This window comes from Scyliorhinus torazame, chromosome 7, assembly GCF_047496885.1.
Source record: "Scyliorhinus torazame isolate Kashiwa2021f chromosome 7, sScyTor2.1, whole genome shotgun sequence".
NCBI lineage: Eukaryota > Metazoa > Chordata > Chondrichthyes > Carcharhiniformes > Scyliorhinidae > Scyliorhinus > Scyliorhinus torazame.
In genome coordinates this window covers 61,660,259-61,680,055 of record NC_092713.1, presented here as the reverse complement: position 1 = coordinate 61,680,055, position 19,797 = coordinate 61,660,259, and the positions used below count along the sequence as shown (strand labels likewise).

The 19,797-nt window shown below is 48.8% G+C and overlaps 1 protein-coding gene across 7 annotated transcripts in view; it reads left to right on the top strand.

The window, feature by feature from the left end:
- Positions 1 to 19,797, top strand: part of toe1 (target of EGR1, exonuclease) — a 54,692-nt gene that overhangs the window by 5,571 nt on the left and 29,324 nt on the right. For 2 of the 7 annotated variants that reach the window (XM_072510797.1, XM_072510796.1), the window contains exon 3: positions 4,310 to 4,403. The exons of the other annotated variants lie outside the window; for them this stretch is intronic. The gene's annotated coding sequence lies outside the window, so the exon portion shown is untranslated. The remainder of the gene's footprint in view (positions 1 to 4,309; positions 4,404 to 19,797) is intronic. 7 annotated transcript variants of the gene reach the window in all.

The window sequence follows — 19,797 nt, the reverse complement described above, 5'->3', positions numbered from 1 at the left end:
GGAGGGGATGGGGGAAGTAATGCGAATCCTGGGGGAATTTGGCAATTTTTCGGGGTATAAATTGAACATGGAGAAAAGCGAGATGTTCGCGATCCAGGCAAGAGGACAGGAGAAGCCACTGGGAGAGCTGCCGCTTAGAATGGTAGGGAAGAGCTTTCGGTATCTGGGAATCCAGGTGGCCTGGGAATGGGAGGCACTGCACAAGTTAAACCTATCCCGGTTGGTAGAACAAATGGAAGGTAACTTTAAGAGATGGGACATGCTCTCGCTATCACTTTGGGGGGGGGGGGGGGGGCGGTGTACAGACTGTGAAAATGGTGGTCCTCCCCAGATTTCTGTTTGTTTTTCAGTGTCTCCCCACCTTCATCCCAAAAGCCCTTTTTCAAGCGGGCTTTGTGTGTGGGCGGGTCAAACCCCGCGAGTAAAGAAAGTGTTGCTGGAGCGCAGTGGGGGGAGGGGGGGTTGGCGCTGCCGATCTTCTGCAATTACTACTGGGCGGCTAATGTAGCCATGAGTAGGTAGTGGGGGAGGGGTCGGGATGGAGGCGGTGTCATGCAAAGACACCAGTTTGGGAGCACTGATAACGGCACCTCTTCTGTTCTCGCCGGCCCGATGCTCCACATGTCCGGTGATGGTGGCGGCTCTGAGAATCTGGGGGCAATGCAGGAGATATAAGAAAGTGGAGGGAGCATCGGATTGGACCCCGATTTATGATCGGTTTGTACTGGGTAGGCCAGATGGTGGGTTCCGGAAATGGCAAAGGGCAGGAATTAGAAGGATGGGGGATCCAGCTTGAAAGCCTTGGAGGATACATTTGAATTGCCAGCAGGGAACGGGTTTAGGTATTTGCAGGTGCAAGACTTCCTGAGAAAGCAGGTGCTGGCCTTTCCGCTGCTGCCGCCACGGGGGATACAGGATAGAGTAGTTTCCAGTACCTGGGTGGGAGAGGGGAAGGTATCGGATATTTACCAGGAGCTTTCGGAGGCGGAGGAAACTCCGGTGGAGGAGCTTGAGGGCAAGTGGGAGGACGAGCTAGGAGGAGAGATAGAGGCGGGTCTATGGGCAGATGCCCTAAGCAGGGTTAATCCCTCCTTATCATGTGCCAGGCTTAGCCTGATACAATTTAAGGTAGTCCACTGGGCACACATGGCAGTGGCTAGGATGAGTACGTTTTTCGGGGTAGAGGATAGGTGTGCGAGTTGCGCGGGAAGCCCAGCAAATCATGTCCACATGTTTTGGGCATGCACGAAGCTTAGAGGGTTTTGGCAAGGTTTTGCTAAGGCAATGTCCACGGTGCTAAAAACACGGGTGGTGCCAAATCCGGAGGTTGCAATCTTTTGGAGTGTCGGAAGAGCCGGGAGTTCAGGGGGCGAAAGAAGCTGACGTCTTGGCCTTTGCCTCCCTGGTAGCCCAGAGACGGATCTTATGAATGTGGAGGGACTCGAAGCCCGCGAGGGTAGAGAACTAGGTTCGTGACATGGCTGGGTTTCTCAGTCTCGAAAAAATAAAGTTCGCCCCAAGGCGAAATGGTTGGGTTCACCCGGAGGTGGCAGCCGTTCGTCGAAATTAAAATGTCAGCAGATGCAGTATTCCAAGGGGAGGGGGAGAGGGCCGGATTGTTATTTTATAGTTTGGGTGTGTGAAGATTGTGATGGGGGAAAATGTTTATTATACCATGTTGATGTCATTGTTAATGTTATTTTTATAAAAATTTTCAAATACCTTCATAAAAATATTTATTAAAAAAGGATTAATCCTTGGCTCCCTCCTATTTACCATCTACATGCTGCCTCTTGGTGACATCACCCTAAAGCACAGCATTTGCTTTCATAGGTTTGCTGACGATACCCAGTTCTACCTCGCCGCCTCCATTATTGCTAAATTATTAGACTGCTATTCCAACTTCCAGTACTGGATGAACAGAAAGTTCCTCCAAATAAATATTAGTAAGACTGAAACCAATGTTTTCAGTCTCTGCTCCAAACTTTGTTCCTTAACTTAACTTACCAACTCCATCTCTCTCCCTGACAAAGATCCAAGATTAGACCGGTCCATTCTCAACCTTGGTGCCAAACTTGAGACCCTGCAATAAACTTCCACTTCTCTTATTCATACCATCTCTAAGATTGCCAATTTCATAATCCATAACATCGCAAACCGCGCCCATCTCAGCTCATCAGCTTAAAACCTCACCACGCCTATGTTACTTCTAGATGTGTCTATTCCAATGCATTCCTGGCTGGTCTCCAGATTCTACCTCCTCTAAACCTGAGGTCATTCAAAACTCATCCACCCATGTTTTACTCCGCAGTAACTCCCAATCCCCAACTCCAAATCTCCTTTCACTCCTGCGCTCACTAATTTGTGTTGGTATCATCCTTGTTTTCATATCCCTCCATGGCCTTGTTCCTTTCTATCTCTGTAATCTGCACAACCCTCAAATATCTGTGCTCCTTCAATTCTGGCCTCTTCAGCATTCACAATCCTAATTGCTCCACCATTTGTGGCCATGACTTCAGGTGTCTCGGCCCCAAGGTCTGGAATTCCCTTCTTGCACCTCACTGCTTCTCTACCTTGCTTTCACCAAGATTTTGGTCATATAACCTAAAGTCTCCTTTGTAAATTGGTGTGATATTTTGTTTAATAATGCATCTGTAAAGGACTTTGGAAAGGTGGCCTAAGGAAATAAGCAGCTCAAAGGGAGTTGGATAATCCAATCTTAGTTTTTTGCACTGTGACTCTGCTCTGTGACCTTTTTATTCCATTGCAGATAATCTGCAGATTTATTTTCCTTTTCTCTCCCTCTCCTCCTTTGCTCACTGCAAACCTATAATGGCACGGTGGAGATAAGGAACTCGGCAAGTAAAGAATTAAAATATAAATCTTCATCCAACAACTGCTTGCTCATTGGGACATCTGCACCAGTAAATCGTCCTAAAATATATTTACTAATTTTCCTAAAAATCTTATTGAAAATGGGTACTGGTGAGCTTTGTAAATCTTGAACTGTGTATTCTGTTTGCATCTGTATCATGATCAAAATCATGCCCTCTGGTATTTATAAAAGGATGTTTCACCATGAATTGATCTATCTCTCTCACAACTTGCTAAGATTGTTGATCAGCCGACCTGGCTAGTTCTCTCATGTTCTGTATCCTTTATTATCAGGGCTATTCCTCCTCGTCCATTATGCCTGTCTTTTTGAAATGTTCTGTTTCCGTTCTGAAATTTTGCTCCGCTTGTAAGCATGTTGCTGTAAAGTGGATGCTCTACACATTCAGATGGTGTTTTCAATTTTTTTTCCTGTTATTCCTTGCATGGATCTTATTCTTTGATGCACTATTATTACATTTTCTGTTCCTTTTTGTCCCACTCAACTTGTCTTTACCCACATAATATACCAAGACATCACTATGACTCCAGAATGGTATTTGCCTCACCCATGCCAAGGTTAAAGATATCACCAGGCGACTGCAGAACATTTAAGGTGGGAAAGGAGGTCTGAGGTTGTGTTCCATATGTCATGTGAGAGTACCTTTTTAAGAAATGGGTGTTTATAAAATAGCTGTAGTGGGTGTACCTTTAAGAAATGGGTGTTAATTGGATGGCTGCAGTGATGTCAGAGTGGGTGGAGCTGGGCTGTCTGTCTGCTTTTACTTTCGCTTTGGGATGTCTGCTACAGGGTGTGTTTTAGTTTCGTTTTGAGAGCTGGATGCTGCAGTCACAGCAAGAAGGTGTATTAGTCTCTCTCTGCAATCTAAAGACTGTCTCCAGATCCTTTGGTGCTTTAAAAATAATACCTGTTTCTGTAGAGAAGTTAAACCTGATGTCTTTCTGTAAAAAGGATGTTTTTTTGTCTTGTGGATGTTGCAAGGAAAGATTAAGAGTTACTTGGAGTACTGTATTCTTTGGGGGATTTATTGGTGTTGATAGTTGTTAAGATGTTTACTGTGTGTTTATTAAAGTGTTAACTGGTTTCATAAATAAACATTGTTTTAATTTAAAAGTACTTTAACTCTCTGTTACACTACATCTGTAAAGTAGGCCCGTGTGCTCCCCATAACCACAATCTATTAAAAGTTGTGGGTCAGGTGAACTCCATGATACACTTTTCGGGGTTCTCTAAACCCTGGCCCATAACACATACTTGTACCAATGCTATAGGTCCTACAGAGATTTTAGGGAGCTAGTAAAGAAATTAAAAATCCGGAACTCCTACATTGTAATGTAGTTGTTTGGAAGTACAGAACTTGAGAATTGCTGAAAAAAAGAGACATGCTGTTGATGCTTTTCGTCTTGCACTCATCAGGACCGATTCACAACAATACAAAATCTCAAAAGGAACAACAGTTGATACTGCATTAGAAGAGAGTGCTGATTGGTTGGCAAGTGGACAATGATTGGTAGGTACATTGCCATGGAGAATGTAGCAGGAAATAGTTAACGGCCAAGCTTTTGTTTACCATGCGGGGCAACTCTGGTCAAGGCATTGTCATGGGGAATGAACCAGGGAATGGCTGTTTCCCCAAGCTTTTAGTTGAAAAAGGTGCAGTGCATGAACATGTTTTGTTTACAAAAGACAGGGCCCAGTGTGTGAATATATTTAGCTTCTAGCATGCATAAATGAGGCACACTATTGAGTCCAACTTGATGATCTTAAATTGATTGCCTGTGTAATTCTTAGCACGATCAGGATTGTTTAGTAAGTGTTGTCCAGTTGTGAAATTGTACCAAATATTGGATATTCTGTTTTGAACTTCGCAAGCACGTACCATCCTGGCTTAGAATTAAATTCATGACGGTAATAATGTACTTTCTTATTGTCCGCAATCAAATATTTTTGTGTCCGGTTGAGTGAGTTTTCTTCTCGGTGTAAGAAATTTGGATAATTTCCAGCAGTAAGCTTCTGTGAATTTTAAAAATACAAATTACTATTTAATATCTCACACTTGCCTGGAGGTCTAAACACAATGTCTAATACACACTAGCATACCCACAAAGATTAGATGCAGATGAAGCAGAAAGCAATATGGACGTCCGGTGACATTAATGTGCTGAGTAGTGGCACATCAGCTGGCTCTCCAACGAACACAAAAATAGGCTTTTTTTTACCCTCGATAACCCGCTAATACAGGGGGAAACGTATCCCCGCACCTCAACCAACATCAACGTGAATGGGGATGCCGAGCAAAAGCCACTCCAGAGGCTGAAAAGAGACAAGAAATGGGAAAAGCCGACAGGCGTGTGGGGCGATGAAACCCGGGCCACATCAGAGCGAGAAATAAGGACTGACCTGCTGCACAAGGAGTACCCCTCCCCTCACCAGAGGGTGGTTGGAGGACGTTTCTCAAGGAAAATGAGCAACCATGGAGAGGAGACGAAGACTGATATTCAGGGTGGTGGTCGCGGAAGCTCTGGCGACCATGCAGGTGACCCTGGACAAGGCAGAGAGGCAATAGGAAGCCCAGGAGAGCACCATAAAGGTGCTAGATAATGCCTCAACAGAGCAGAGCAACTAGATTGCCGCCCTGGAAAAGCCAATAACCATGTTGGTCTCGACGCAGATAGAAGATCAGGAAAACCAATCATGGCACCAAAACCTGTGGATGGAGGGGATTGAAGGCAGGGACCCCACAAACCATGTGGCCCAAATGCTGGGCAAACTGGTGGGGGGGGATAGTTTCCCCAAACCACCAGAAATAGAAGTCCACCAGTCGCTCTGTCCACGGCTCTAGGCTGGAGAACAACTGAGGGCGATAATCATTAAATTGCACTGGTATCAGGCCCTAAGCCAGACCTTGATGCAGGTGAGATGTCCCACATCGGGTGGCTCCCGCCTAGAATGTTGTAAGAAGACTGAAGTCTGGTCCCAGGGGAATTCTGGAGGAATACAAAAAAAGAAGTTTTAAAGAAACTTAGTGAAAAGGTTTTGTTTTTTCTTGAAGGAAGAATTTTTCTATTTTTTAAAAAAAAGATTGAAGAAGGAAAGAAGGGTGGGAAAAAAAAAGGAAAAGTAATAAGTCGCTGAAGGATGCGAAAAGCAGCGTCGAAGAAGGGAGGAAACGCGGGCTCGCCGTTGAATGAGGGGCCCAGCAAAAGTGCTGACAAGATGGCGGATGCCAGACTGCATGGTGGGGCCGCACTACTTACGGTGGAGAAGATGACCGAGGTGATGGCGGTGAAGCTGGAAAAGCAGTTTGCAAGGCCCATGGAGGCTTTGAGGAAGGAGATGGCGGTCACATTGAAGTCATTGGTGGAGGAGGCAATCGCCCCGGTGAGGGTAGTTGTGGCAAAGACATTGGCCGAGGTGAGAGAGCAGGGCAAGAAGGTGAAGGAAGTGGAGAAGGCCGTATCGCAGCACAGCGACCAGTTCACCTCGATGGGGGACGAGCTGCGGAGGGTGGTGGAGGTTTTGGAGAACCGCTCGAGGCGGCACAATCTGAGAATTGTGGGCTTGCCCAAAGGGACAGGGGGCCCAAGGCCAACAAAGTATTTTGCTAAGAAGTTGGCAGAGTTGATGGGGAAAGATGAGACCCCCTCCCGGTACGAGCTGGACCGAGCTCATGGGTCATTAAGGCCGAACCCAAAGTGAATGAGCCGCCAAGAGCATTAATTATCTGCTTCCATATATACTGCATGAAGGAGAAGGTGTAAGCTGGGCAAAGCAGAAGCGCGAGGTGCAGTGGGATGGTGCTGGAGTTCGGACCTACCAGGACCTGATGGTGGAGTTGACAAAAAGACGAGTGGCATTCGGGGGAGTGAAGGCCGCACTGTACAAAAAGGGGGTTTGATTTGGTATGGTATACTCAGCGAAGCTGAGGGTGACGTATGATGCCAAAAACTTTTATTTCGAGACAGCGGAGGCGGCTAAGGCGTTCGTGATGGCAGAAGGCTTGGGACAGACATGAGGAGCGGAGCTGGAAGAGAGACTGTGGACTATGATTGGGGAGCTGGAAAATGTATAAATGCTATAACTTTCTTTTTACTGACGGGAATTGTAATTTACTTCTCTTCACATTGTTACAGAGTTCAAGTTATTGGCTGGGTTGATTGGCATTCTGTGTTGCAACAGTTGTACCTTATTTTAGTGAATGGTATGGGTTGGATTGTTTTTGTTTTTTCTTTATCTGGGATTGGGTGGGAGGGAACGGTATACATTGGCGGGGGGGAGCCACCCACGCTAGCTAACTGAAGTTGGCTAGTGAACGGAGGTGAGGTGAGAGGAGGGCTGCGGACATTGGAGCCTGGTTAGCAGGTTTCGATGGGCCTGCGAGCGAGGGGTGGGGGAGGGGATTGATGCTGGGAGATGTTTTTTCTAGAGGAAATGTAGGGGGGGGATGTTAATAATGGATAGGGGCGGGTTAGGCTCATGGGACATGATGATGGTGGATAAGAAGGGTGGGGGGTGTGAGAGACCCCCAGTTACGATAGTCACGTGGAATGTGAGGGGAATGGGAGGTCCGGTCAAGGGTGCTTGCGCATCTTAAAAGTTTGAAAGCCGATGTAGCAATGCTGCAGGAGACTCACTTGAGGGTGAAGGACCAGGTGAGACTTAAAAAGGGCTGGGTTAGTTAGGTTTTTCACTTTGGATTTGACAGAAGGGCTCGAGGGGTAGTGGTAATGGACAGCAAAAGAGTACGCTTTCAATGGAGAAGGTGGTGGCAGATCAGGGGGGTAGATATGTGATTGTGACAGGGGCGCTGGAGGGGAGGTTAATGGCTCTGTTAAGTGTATACGGTCCCAATTGGGACGATGTGGGATTCGCAAAGAAGGTGTTTCGGGCCATCCCCGACTTGGACACACACGAACTGATAGTGGGGGGGACTGGAACTTGGTGCAGGAGCCAAGGTTGGACAGGTCACGGCCACGCTCGTTGGTCCCATCAGGGGGCCGAAGGCGTTTGCTGGGCTAATGGTGGAAATGGGAGGGGTGGACCCTTAGGTTTCTGCACCCGAGGGAATGGGAGTATTCGTTTTTCTCAGCGGTCCATAAGGTATTCTCGCAGATCGACTTTTTCGTGGTGGGGAAGGCTTTGCTGGCTGGGGTTCAGGGGTCGGAATACTTGGCAATTGCAGTGTCAGATCATGCTTTGCATTGGGTGGATATGGTGCTGGAGAAAGGGGGTAGCGCAGAGGCCGGGGTGGAAATTAGATGTGGGACTTTTGGGGGACCAAGGGTTCTGTGACAAAATTGAAAAGGTAATTGAGGAATATGTAGGTTTCAACTCTATGGGTGAGGTGTCGAAGGGATGCTCTAAAGGCGGTGCTGAGGGGTGAGGTGATGCCGTTTAAGGCCAGGGTGGACAAAGAGGAGAGGTTGGAGCGGCAGAGGGTAATAGATGAGATGTTAGGAGGTAGATAGTAGTTATGCAGAAGATGTGGACCCAGCGAAGCTGGAAAAGAGGAAGGAACTACAGGCGAGCTTTGACCGAATATCTACCAGGAAGGCGGTGCGCCAACTGAGACGAGCAAGGGGTGCAGTTTACGAACATGGAGATAAGGCTGTGTTCGCAGGTCAGCTCACGAGGGAGGCAGCAGTAAGGGAAATTGTTCAGGTGAGGGATCGGGCAGGGAAGTTGGTGGTGGCTCCGGATCTGATTAACAAGGTTTTTGAGGAATTTTATGAGAGTTGTACAGGTCAGAGCCACCTGGGGGAGACTGGGAGATGCAGGAATTTCTAGATGGGTTGGAGTACCCGAGGTTAAGGGAGGGGGACAGGGCTACATTAGAAGGAGCGATAGTGGAGCAGGAGATAAAGGATGCGATTGGGAGGATGCAGTCGGGGAAGGTGCCACAAACTTTTTGGGGCAGGCATCGATTTCCCTGTTGCTTAAAAAAAGATAAGGATCCGACGGAGTGTGGTCATATAGGCCCATATCACTTCTGAATGTGGATGCAAAAGTATTGTCGAAGGTACTGGCAGGTAGGCTGGAGGTGATAGGTGAAGATCGGACGGGGTTCGAGAGAGGGAGGCAGCTCTTTTCAAACGTTAGAACGGTATTGAACGTCATTATGGCATCGGCAGAGGGGAAGGAAACCGAGGTGGTTGTGGCACTGGACGCTGAGATGGCGTTTGACCGGGTAGAATGGGGGTACTTGATGGCAGTTCTGGAGCGGTTTGGGATTGGACCAAGATTTGTGAACTGGGTAAAGCTACTATATAAGGAGCCGAGGGTGAGTGTCCGCACAAACAACATCAGCTCGAGTTACTTTTCTCTCCACCGTGGGACTAGGCAGGGATGTCCTAAGTCCCCCCCCTGCTGTTTGCACTCGCGATTGAGCCGTTGGCCATCGCATTAAGAAGTTCAGGGGATATGGAAAGGAATAGTGCAGGGGGGACAGAGCATAGGGTGTCCTTGTATGCCGATGACGTGCTGTTATACGTGTTGGAACCAAGTGTGTCGATAGGGGGAATATTGGAGCCGCTTCGAGTGTTTGGGTCTTTCTCGGGGTACAAACTAAATCTAGACAAGTGAGTATTTTGTGGTGTCTCTGCCGGGGGTCTGCCATTCCATAGGGCGGGGACTCACTTTAGGTACCTGAGGGTGCAGGTTGCCCGGGGGGGGTCCGCAGGTACAACATTTCTAGTTTTGTGGGGAGAGTGAAAGCTGATCTGGCAAGGTGGGATGGTCTCCCTCTGTCACTGGCAGGTCGGATACCGGCGGTTAAAATGAACGTGTTACCGCGATTTCTGTTTATTTTTCAATGCCTGCCAATTTTCCTGCCAAAGTCTTTTTTCAGAGAGATTGAGGGAAGGATTACTTTGTTCATATGAGGAGGGAAGGTGGCCAGAGTGAGAAAGGTGCTGCTACAGAGGGGAAGGCAGGCAGGGGGTTTGGGTCTTCCGAACCTGATGTATTTCTACTGGGCGGCGAATGTGGAGAAGGTGCGGAGCTGGGTCAGAGGGGTTGATTCCCAGTGGGTCAGAATGGACGAGAGTCTGTGCAGGGGGTCGGGATTGAAAACACTAGCAACAGCGCCGCTCCCGATAGCCCCGGGGAAGTACTCAGGGAGTCCGGTAATAATAACGTCATTGAGAATTTGGAGGCAGTTTCTTCGCCAACACTTCGGGTTGGGGGCAGGGTCAAGGGTAATGCCGATTCGGGGGAACCACAGATTTGAACCAGGGAGGTGGGATGGAAATTTTCGGAAATGGGAGGAGAAGGGGATTAAGACACTAAAAGATTTGATTCTATGGGATCGGTTTGCAGGATTTGAAGGAGCTGGAAGCAAAGTATGGGCTGGAACAGGGGGAAATGTTTAGATACATGCAGGTTCGAGATTTTGCCAGCAAGGAGATACAGCTTCCCGGTGGGGCCGGCCTCCACATTGCTGGAGGAGGTGCTGACGACGGGAACTGGAGAAGGGGGTTGTGTCAACGGTCTACAGAGCTATTTTGGAAGAGGAGAAGGCACCACTGGAAGGGATCAAAGCAAAGTGGGGGGAAGAGTTGGGAGAGGGTATGGAGGAGGGGTTTTGGTGTGAGGTGCTCCGGAGAGTGAATGCCTCCACCTTGTGTGCGAGGTTGGGGCTGATATTGCTGAAGGTGGTATACAGAGCACACCTCACGAGGGCGAGAATGAGCCGATTCTTTGAAGGAGTAGAAGATGTGTGTGAACGTTGTGGGGGGGGGGGGGGGGGCCCGCTAATCATGTTCATATGTTTTGGTCCTGTCCAAAGCTAGAGGATTGCTGGAAGTAGGTTTTTAGGGTAATTTCTAAAGTGGTGCACATGAAACTGGACCCGGGCCCCCGGGAGGCCATATTCGGAGTGTCGGACCAGCCAGGGTTGGAAACGGGTGCGGAGGCAGATGTTGTAGCCTTCGCCTCGTTGATCGCCCGAAGGCGGATCCTGATGGGTTGGAGAGCAGCCTCTCCACCCTGTGCCCTGGCGTGGCGGGGGGACCTGTTGGAATTCTTGACTCTTGAGAAGGTTAAGTTTGAACTGAGGGGAAGGATGGAGGGGTTCTACAATTCATGGGCATTATTCATTATGCACGTTCAAGAACTGGATAACATTGAACATTAGTTGGGGCATGGGGGGGGGGGGGGGGGGGGGGAGGCTGTGTGTGTTAATGGCGACTATGGGTGATCTCTAATTCCTTTTTGTCAGTTGTTTGTGTTAACATGCAGGCCAGTGTTTTGGGTTTGGTGGGAGGATGGGATCGTTGTTATTGATATGGGGATTGACATATTTGTTACTGATTATTGTTTATTGTCGGTGGGTGAAAATTTGGGAGAAAATGTGAAAAAGGAGGAGAATAAAATGTATTTATTTTTTTAAAAATGCACTGGTATCAAGACCGGGAAAGAATCCTGCAAACAAAAGCCTAACTGGGAAGGTCATCAGATCAGGATCTACCAGGACATTGGGGCTGAACTGGCCAAGCACAAGGCAGAATTCGGGCAATGGCAGCCTTGTACAGGAGCAGCGTAAAATTTGGGATGCTGTACCCGTCAAAACTCTGGGTCACATTCCAGGGTAAGGAGCACTTCTTCATGGTCCCTGCAGACACGGACAAATTTGTCCTGCAAAACAAGCTGGTGAAAAGATCACCGAGCAGACTTTATTTATTATTAACCAACTTGAAGGACACTTTGCACAGGATTGCAGGAGGGGGTGTGGGGACAGAAACCCCCGTCCCATCAGGATTGTCACCTGGAACGTCGGGAGACTTAACGGCCCAGTGAAAAGATCCAGAGTCTTCACCCACCTGAAAAGTTTGAAAGCTGACAGTCTTCCTCCAAGACACGCACCTAAGGGAGAAGGACTGACTGCGGGTAAGGAAGGGCTGGGTGGAACAGACTTACCATTCCGGCGATGGGACAAGTGCCAGGGGGGGTTGCTGTACTGGTAAATAAGAGGCAATGTTTACTGCAACGAGAAAGGTTACGGACCCAGGGGAACGATATGTTATGGTCAGCAGTGTCCTGGGCAGGGCACCGGTAATCTTGAGGAATGTGTACACTCCTAACTGGGACGACACATTTATAAAGAAGATCATGGCGGAAATCCCCGATGCCGACACGCACTGACCTCCGACCTATCATTTGGGGGGGGGGGGGGGGATAAATGACAGACAAGATGGGTTGAACCCCAAACAGCAAGAAAATATCACAGGCTATAGATGAATATATTACTAACAACCAGAACAGGGCGATCTCGCCCTTCACGGTCTGGGAGGCGCTGAATGCTGTGATCAGGGTGAAATTGCCCACAAGGCATGTAGAGATAGGGAAGAGTGGGTGGCGAGGCAATAGTTAGTTGATTCCATGCTTGAGGTAGACTGGCGATACTCCGAGGACTCTACCGTAGAGCTTCTGGCGACGAAGAAAAAGCTACAAGTGGACTTTGACCTGCTCTCCACGAGGAAAGCCAGTGCACCAACTCTGCTAGGCACAGGGGACTCTGTATGAGCACAGAGACCCTAGCCAGCCGTCTGCTGGCTCGCCAGCTGAGAAGGCAGGCAGATGCCGGGACTGGATGGATTCCTGGCAGACTTCTAAAAACAATTTGCGACGGCACTAGCCCTGCACCTGCGGGAGATGTTGACAGACTTGTTGGTGAGGGCACCATGATACCTACCCAAGCACAAGCCTCAATCTTATGATGCCCAAGAAAAAGACCCTACAGACCCATTTTGCTGCTAAACGTGGATGTGAGAATACTGACCAAGATCAGAGCCAGGAGACTTGGAGGACAGAGGACCAAATGGGCTTTGTCAAGAGCAGACAGCTAACTAACGAGACTTCCGGTTGCGGCTATGCTGAGCTAAGTCGCACTTCCGGCAGCTCCCGTCAAAAACTGACTTTTGGGCTCTTTTTATTGGCCCCAGCGGCATTTGTTCAACGGTTCCCAGTGTGGGAAGGTGACAGTACGATTCCCCCGGCACTGTATGGATTGGACCAGGAGTGGAGCGGTGAAAAACGTGATTTTGGTGCAGCAAAAAAGTGCAAGGGAGGAGAACCAAGATGGCAGCGGGTGGAGACCAGGCAGCGTGGGCGCAGTGGTCGCAAGAGCAGCAGGAGTTCCTCAAGCGCTGTTTTGCGGACCTGAAGGCAGAGCTGCTGGAGCCGATGATGGCATCGATCGATAAACTGGTCGAGACCCAGAAGTCCCAAGGGGCGGCGATCCGGGAGGTGCGGCAAAAGGCCTCGGAGAACGAGGACGAGATCTTGGGCCTCGCGGTGAAGGTGGAGGCGCATGAGGCGCTGCACAAGAAGTGGCCAGAAAAGTTTGAAGACACGGAGAATCGGTCGAGGATGAAGAACCTTCGGATTCTGGGTCCCCCGGAGGGGTCGGATGCTGGAGCATATGTGGTCACGATGCTGAACATGCTGATGGGCGCGGGAGCTTTCCCGAGGCCCCTGGAGCTGGATGGGGCTCACTGAGTCCTGGCGAGGAGGCCCAGGGCCAACGAGCCGCCGCGGACAGTAATGGTGCGGTTCCACCGCTTTGTGGACATGGAGTGTGTCCTGAGATGGGCTAAAAAGGAACGGAGCAGCAGGTGGGAGAACTCAGAGATCCGTATATATCAGGACTGGAGCGCGGAGGTGGCCAAGAAGAGGGCCGGGTACAACCGGGCTAAGGCGGTTCTGCATCGGAAGGGGGTAAAATCCGGGATGCTGCAGCCGGCGCAATTGTGGGTCACGAGTCAGAGCGCTGGTGACGACACAGCTGCCGCTCCCGCCGACAAGGTACACCACGAGTCCGGTGGTGGTGGCGACTCTGAAAATTTGGGGGCAGTGGAGGCGCCACAGGGGTGAGATAGAGGCCTCAGTTTGGTCCCCGATCAGAGAGAACCATCGGTTCGTCCTGGGGAGAATGGATGGGGGGTTTCTGAGCTGGCATCGGGCAGAAATTAAAAGAATGGGGGACCTGTTTATAGATGGGACGTTTGCGAGCCTTGGGGCGCTGGAGGAGAAATTTGGGCTGCCCCCCGGAAACGCCTTCAGGTACATGCAAGTGAGGGCGTTCGTGAGACGGCAGGTGCGGGAATTTCCGCTGCTTCCAGCACGTAACATTCAAGATCGGGTGCTCTCGGGGATGTGGGTTGGAGAAGGCACTGTCTCGGCGTTCTATCAGGATATGCAAGAAGAGGAGGAGACCTTGGTGGAGGAGCTAATGGGAGGAGGAGCTTGGGGAGGAGATAGATGAGGGTCTGTGGGCTGATGCCCTGGGTAGGGTTAATTCTTCCTCCTCTTGCGCCAGGCTTAGTCTGATACAATTTAAGGATCTTCTCAGGGCGCATATGACGGGCAAGTTTGAATAGGTTTTTTGGGGTAGAGGACAGGTGTGTGAGGTGCTCGGGGATCCCAGCAAACCATGCCCATATGTTCTGGGCGTGTCCGGCGCTGGATGGGTTTTGAAGGGGCTTTGCGAGGACTGTGTCTAAGGTGGTGAACACCCGGGTCAAGCCGAGCTGGGGGATAGCATTATTTGGGGTATCCGACGAGCCGGGAGTGCAGGAGGCGAAAGAGGCCGGTATTCTGGCCTTTGTGTCCCTGGTAGCCCGGCGGAGGATTCTGCTACAGTGGAAGGATGCGAAGCCCCCAAGCGTAGAAGCCTGGATCAGCGACATGGCAGGGTTCATTAAATTGGAGAGGGTAAAGTTTGCCTTGCGAGGGTCTGTGCAAGGTTTCTTCAGGCGGTGGCAACCGTTCCTAGACGTTCTAGCGGAACGTTAGGAGGTGGTCAGCAGCAGCAACCCGGGGAGTGGGGGTGGGGGGGTTCAGAGTCTGTGTTTATTATTGTTTCATGGGGGGGGGGGGGGGTTGTACATTGGGGGAATTCGCGATACAAGTGTACGATGTTGATCTGGGTGTTTTATGCTTTTCTTTTTTCTGTAAGGTGGGGGGGATTTGTTGAAAATTTGCTAAAATTGAATTAAAATATGTTTTTTTAAAAGAGTAGACAGCTAACATTGAATATCGGGTGCCTGCTGAACAAATAATGACCCCATCTGGGGAGAGAACACCTGAGGTGACCATCTCCCTGGATGCAGTATGATTACAAGAAGTCGCTTTTGTAACAGGCTGTAGTTTCTTCAATTAATTAACACTTTGGCTGGAGTGGAGTTCTTCTTAAACAGAGGATTCTTGGGAAACTGCAAGGCTTCTTGTAGTTGAATTGTCAAGAGATCAACTCTCAGGTGAACTTCAAGGTATAATTTTTTTAAATTTCATCCCTATTGCCCTTGAGAATGCTCAAGTGTGCTGCTTTCTTGAACCACTGCAGTTCATGTGGTGTAGAAACACCCAAAATGAAAAAGAGTTGCAAGATTTTGACCCAGCGACAGTGAAGGAATGGCACTATAATTCCAAGTCAGGATAGTCTGTGGGTTAGAGGAAAACTTGCAGGTCATGGTGTTCCCATGTATCTGCTGCCCTTGTCCTTCTCGGCGGGGAGGTAGTGGTTTTGGAAGGTGCTGTTGAATGAGTCTTAGTGATTTGCTGCAGTGCCTCGTGTAGATGGGACACTGCTGGGTAGTGCAGGGAGTGAAGGTGGTGAAAGTACCAGGCTTTTTCATGGATGGCGTTAGCTTCTTATTGTTGGAACTGCACTCATCCAGGCAAGTGGAGAGCATTCTGACTTCCGCCTTGTGGATGGTGCACAGGCTTTGCATAGTCAAAATGTGAATAGAATTCCCAGGCTCTGACCTCTTGTAGCCACAGTATTTATTGATACAAATCGGTTTCTGGTCAATGGTAACTGCCTTGGTGTCAATGGCAGTCACTCTCGCCTCGCCTCACCTGACCACTTTTTCAGCTCCCTTGTTTGGACAAAGGCTGTAATGAGGTTTGGAGCTCAGCAGCCCTTGTGGAACATGAACGGAGTGTCCGTGACCAGGTTATTGCTAAGTAAAATCTTGATGTCGCTGTTGATGACCCTTTCCATCACTTTCTGAGATTGAGTGTAAACTGAGGGGTTGGGAACTGGCCAGATTGAATTTGTCCTGATCTTGTGTACAGGCCATACTTGGGCAATTTTGCATCTTGCTGGGTAAATGTCAGTGTTGTAGTTTTATTGGAACAGCTTGGCTAGGGGCATACTAGTTTTGGAGCACACTACTATTGACCGACTGTTATCAGGACCCATAGATTTTGCAAATCCAGTGCCTTCAGCCGTTTATTAGGTGGAGTGAATTGAATTGGCTGAAGACGTACATCTGTGATGCTGATGAGGGGAATCTCAGGAGGCCAAGATTAACTATCTACTCGGCACTTCTGGCTGATGGTGGCTGCAAATGCTTCAGCCTGGATTTTTGCTCCAATGTGCTGGGCTCCCCCATCATTGAGGATGGGGATATTTGTAGAGCCTCCTCTTCCTCTTAGTTGTTTAATTGTCCACCACCATTCATGACTGGATCTGATCCATTGGTTGTAGGATTGCTTAGCTCAATCACTTGCTGCTTCCACTGTTGACATGCAAATTGTCCTGTGTTGTAGCTGCACCAGGTTGACCTCATTTTCAGGCACGCCCTCCTGCAGATGTTGCTCTTGGCATGCCCTCCTGCACTCTTCATTGAGTCAGGGTTAATCCCCTGGCTTGGTGGAAATGGTAGAGTGGGGGATCTGCAGGTCCGTGAGGTTACAGATTGTGGTCAAGTACAATTCTGCTGCTGATGGTCCACAGCTTGTGTGTGGAGTTGAAGGACTTGGACATGCTTCTTAAAATACTTTGACTTTTACAAAAGGTGGGGGAGGGGGTTTCAGGCCTTGTAGGTAAAGAGGAGTGTAAAATATTAGATGGGATAAGTACAGTAACGGGAAATATTAAGGTGTGTAGCGTTTTGAAAATTGGATAAACCACTAAGCCCAGATAGGAGCAAGAGAAGGTTGTTCAGCCTAGCGCCTGCTCCATTATTCAATTAGATCATGGTTGGTCATTTAGTCTAATGTCCTGTTCCACACTATCCCCATAGCCCTTGATATCTTTACTATCAAGAAATGTATTAATCACTAGTCTTGAATGAACTCAGTGACTGAACCTTCATAGCCCGCTGGGGTTAAAAAATTCCAAACCTTTGCCACCACCCCCTGACGAAGGACCTTCTTGTCTAAGTCCTAAAAATTTAATATTGGGGGCCTACCTCTTTTATTCCAAGGTTTTGCCCCCTGGTTCTAGACAGACAAGCTGGAGGATGGGGAGAAGAGGAAAAAGCTGTGAAACCAGCTATAAAACGGTGCACACCTTAATTGTGGCGATTGCTCACGCAGCCAAAGAAAATATAGGATATGATTTTCGGATGCCTTCCGGGAAAGCATACCTCTCCCAACTCCAATTTCCCAGAAGCACCAATCACACATTATAATGTCTTTTTCTCCGATTATGGGACCTGCCTGTACCTGCAGGAGCCAGTTAATGATTCTTTAAACCAAAATCCCATCCTGGAGTGGCACCACTGACATATGAGGAGAGACTGCGTCAGTTAGGATTGTATTTGCAGAAGAATGGGGGGGCGGGGGGATATAGAAACCTATAAAATTCTAACAGACTAAACAGGATGGATGCAAGAAGGATATTTCCTGATGGGGTGTCTAGAACCAGGGGCCACAGTTTGAGGATACGGGGCAGACAAAGACAGATGAGGAGAAATTTCTTCACTCCGAGTGGTGAGCCTGTGGAATTCGCAACCACAGAACGTAGTTGAAGCAAAAACATTGTTTTCAGGCAGCAGGTACATATAACACTTGGGCCGAAGGAGATCGAACGATGGGGGAGTCTGGATCAGGCTGTTTAGTTGGATGATCAACCATGATCATAATTAATGATGGAGCAAGCTCGAAGGACCTCCTCCTATTTTCCTGCTTCTATTTTTTATGTTTCTAGAACCACAAGACACAGCACATCCCCAAGATTTGGTACAATACAGTGATCATTATTGCATAAATGTATATAGCTTGGCAGTGCACACACTTGTATACATGTGCAACTAAACCAAGGATACTTAAACCATGCCAAGACTCTACACGACAGATCTCGCTACTCTCCAACCAAATCGGGCGCCATTCAGGCCCGTCCAATCTTCTGGATACACAATCTGTCTGTACCTTTATAGGAGACGAGCAAGGATTCCATAATCCCAAAACGACAAAGGGCAAAAGAAACCCTGACACTAATAGTTCTCATGGGTGATTCCTCACCCGGAATGGGGACTTGTATGGGCATACCAACTATCTCTATATCAAACCATCCACCCATCGCCCTGCTGCGGTGCCATTCATCTATAAATAAAGTGAAGGATAGCTTTAAAAAAAATGTACTCCCTCAGCGTAGAAGCATGGATTACAGCACACAAAAATAAAATTAGGTAAATACTGTCATGATATTCAGGTACACATCATAGCACATACATACATACATACTGATGGACAGATCAACGGACCAATCAACACACACAACACGACAGCCAATCACAGGCAAGAGCATACACAGTACAAAACAGGGAACACAACACTTCCTGGGCACTCGAGCAGGAGATGGCTCAGGGCACAGAGCTCATTGCAGGCCACTCGGACATCCACCATGTGCTGAGTGCCACCACAAGATAGAATTAGGAATAGGTCCACAGAATCAAGGGTCATGATCGAACCTCCGTAAACTGTTTACCAATGTGAATAGATGTTTGAAATAAAACTGTGTTGTACCATTCACAACCGTGTTGGTTCATCTGTGTGGCAGAGCACCCAACACATCAAATACTGTACAAGCCTCATGTCATACAACCAACTCTGCATGATTTTTGCAATATAATAGGACACCAGGCAACCAGTGCCTCTGCTCATTTACTGACAAGGGTGTATAAGTAGTTAGCACTGCTGCCTCACAGCGCTAGAGTCCCGGGTTCAGTTCCGTCCTTGGGTGACTGTCCGTGCGGATTTGACATTCTCCCCGTGTCTGCGTTGGTTTCCTCCAAGTGCTCCAGTTTCCTACCACAGCCCAAAGATGCGCTGGTTAGGTGGGTTTATGAGGATGGGGTGGGGAGTGAGCCTAGGTAGGGTCCTCTTTCAGAGGGTCGGTGCAGACTTGATGGGCCGAATGGCCTCCTTCTGCATTGAGGGATTCTATGAATTCAGTATGAGCTGGGGAAGGCTAAAGTCATAACCAAATCGTTGGGCAACATTAGGATCCATCCAGAATTTCACCAAAGCCTCTGCACCTCCGCCATGTCTCGTCCCAAAACCCTGGTAATGAAAAACCTGGGCCCTGGCAGGTGGCAATGACTCATCGTGTTCAGCCGCCTCCAACTCTTTTCTATGAACATGGTCGGAGCCCACGACCGACCCCAGGCCTTGAAGACCAGATACAATGTGCTCCATTTAACTCCACACCCAACCTTCAAATTGAGATTGTGAAAGCATAACGGCCAGTTCTCAAATTCAGCTGGAAATTCAATCCCAGCTCCCCCTGGGAGACTGGACACACGATACTCCTTCTCTGGCCCTGATCTCCAAATCAACCAGGATATTCAACATACCATGCAGCAGGATTTCCGAGGACGGAAGGTGAGGCCCCAAAGACTGCCCTGTTAACTGAATGGATTCTCTTCTCCGCTACATCCACTTTCTTTAGGATATCTCGCAGTTCATTGATGCAAGCTCATTGATGCGAGCACCAAAACATAGTGCCAGGGAGCCAAGACTGTCGTCCACAACTTCACTCCCAATGGTAGCCATCATCTTGACACCAACGGCATCATCTAAGTATAGGCCCTTTCACCAGCGAAACCCCACCCCAGCCAACTTCAGCCCCTCCATCAGTCATGGATTTTGATGACTTAACTTGGGTCCCCATT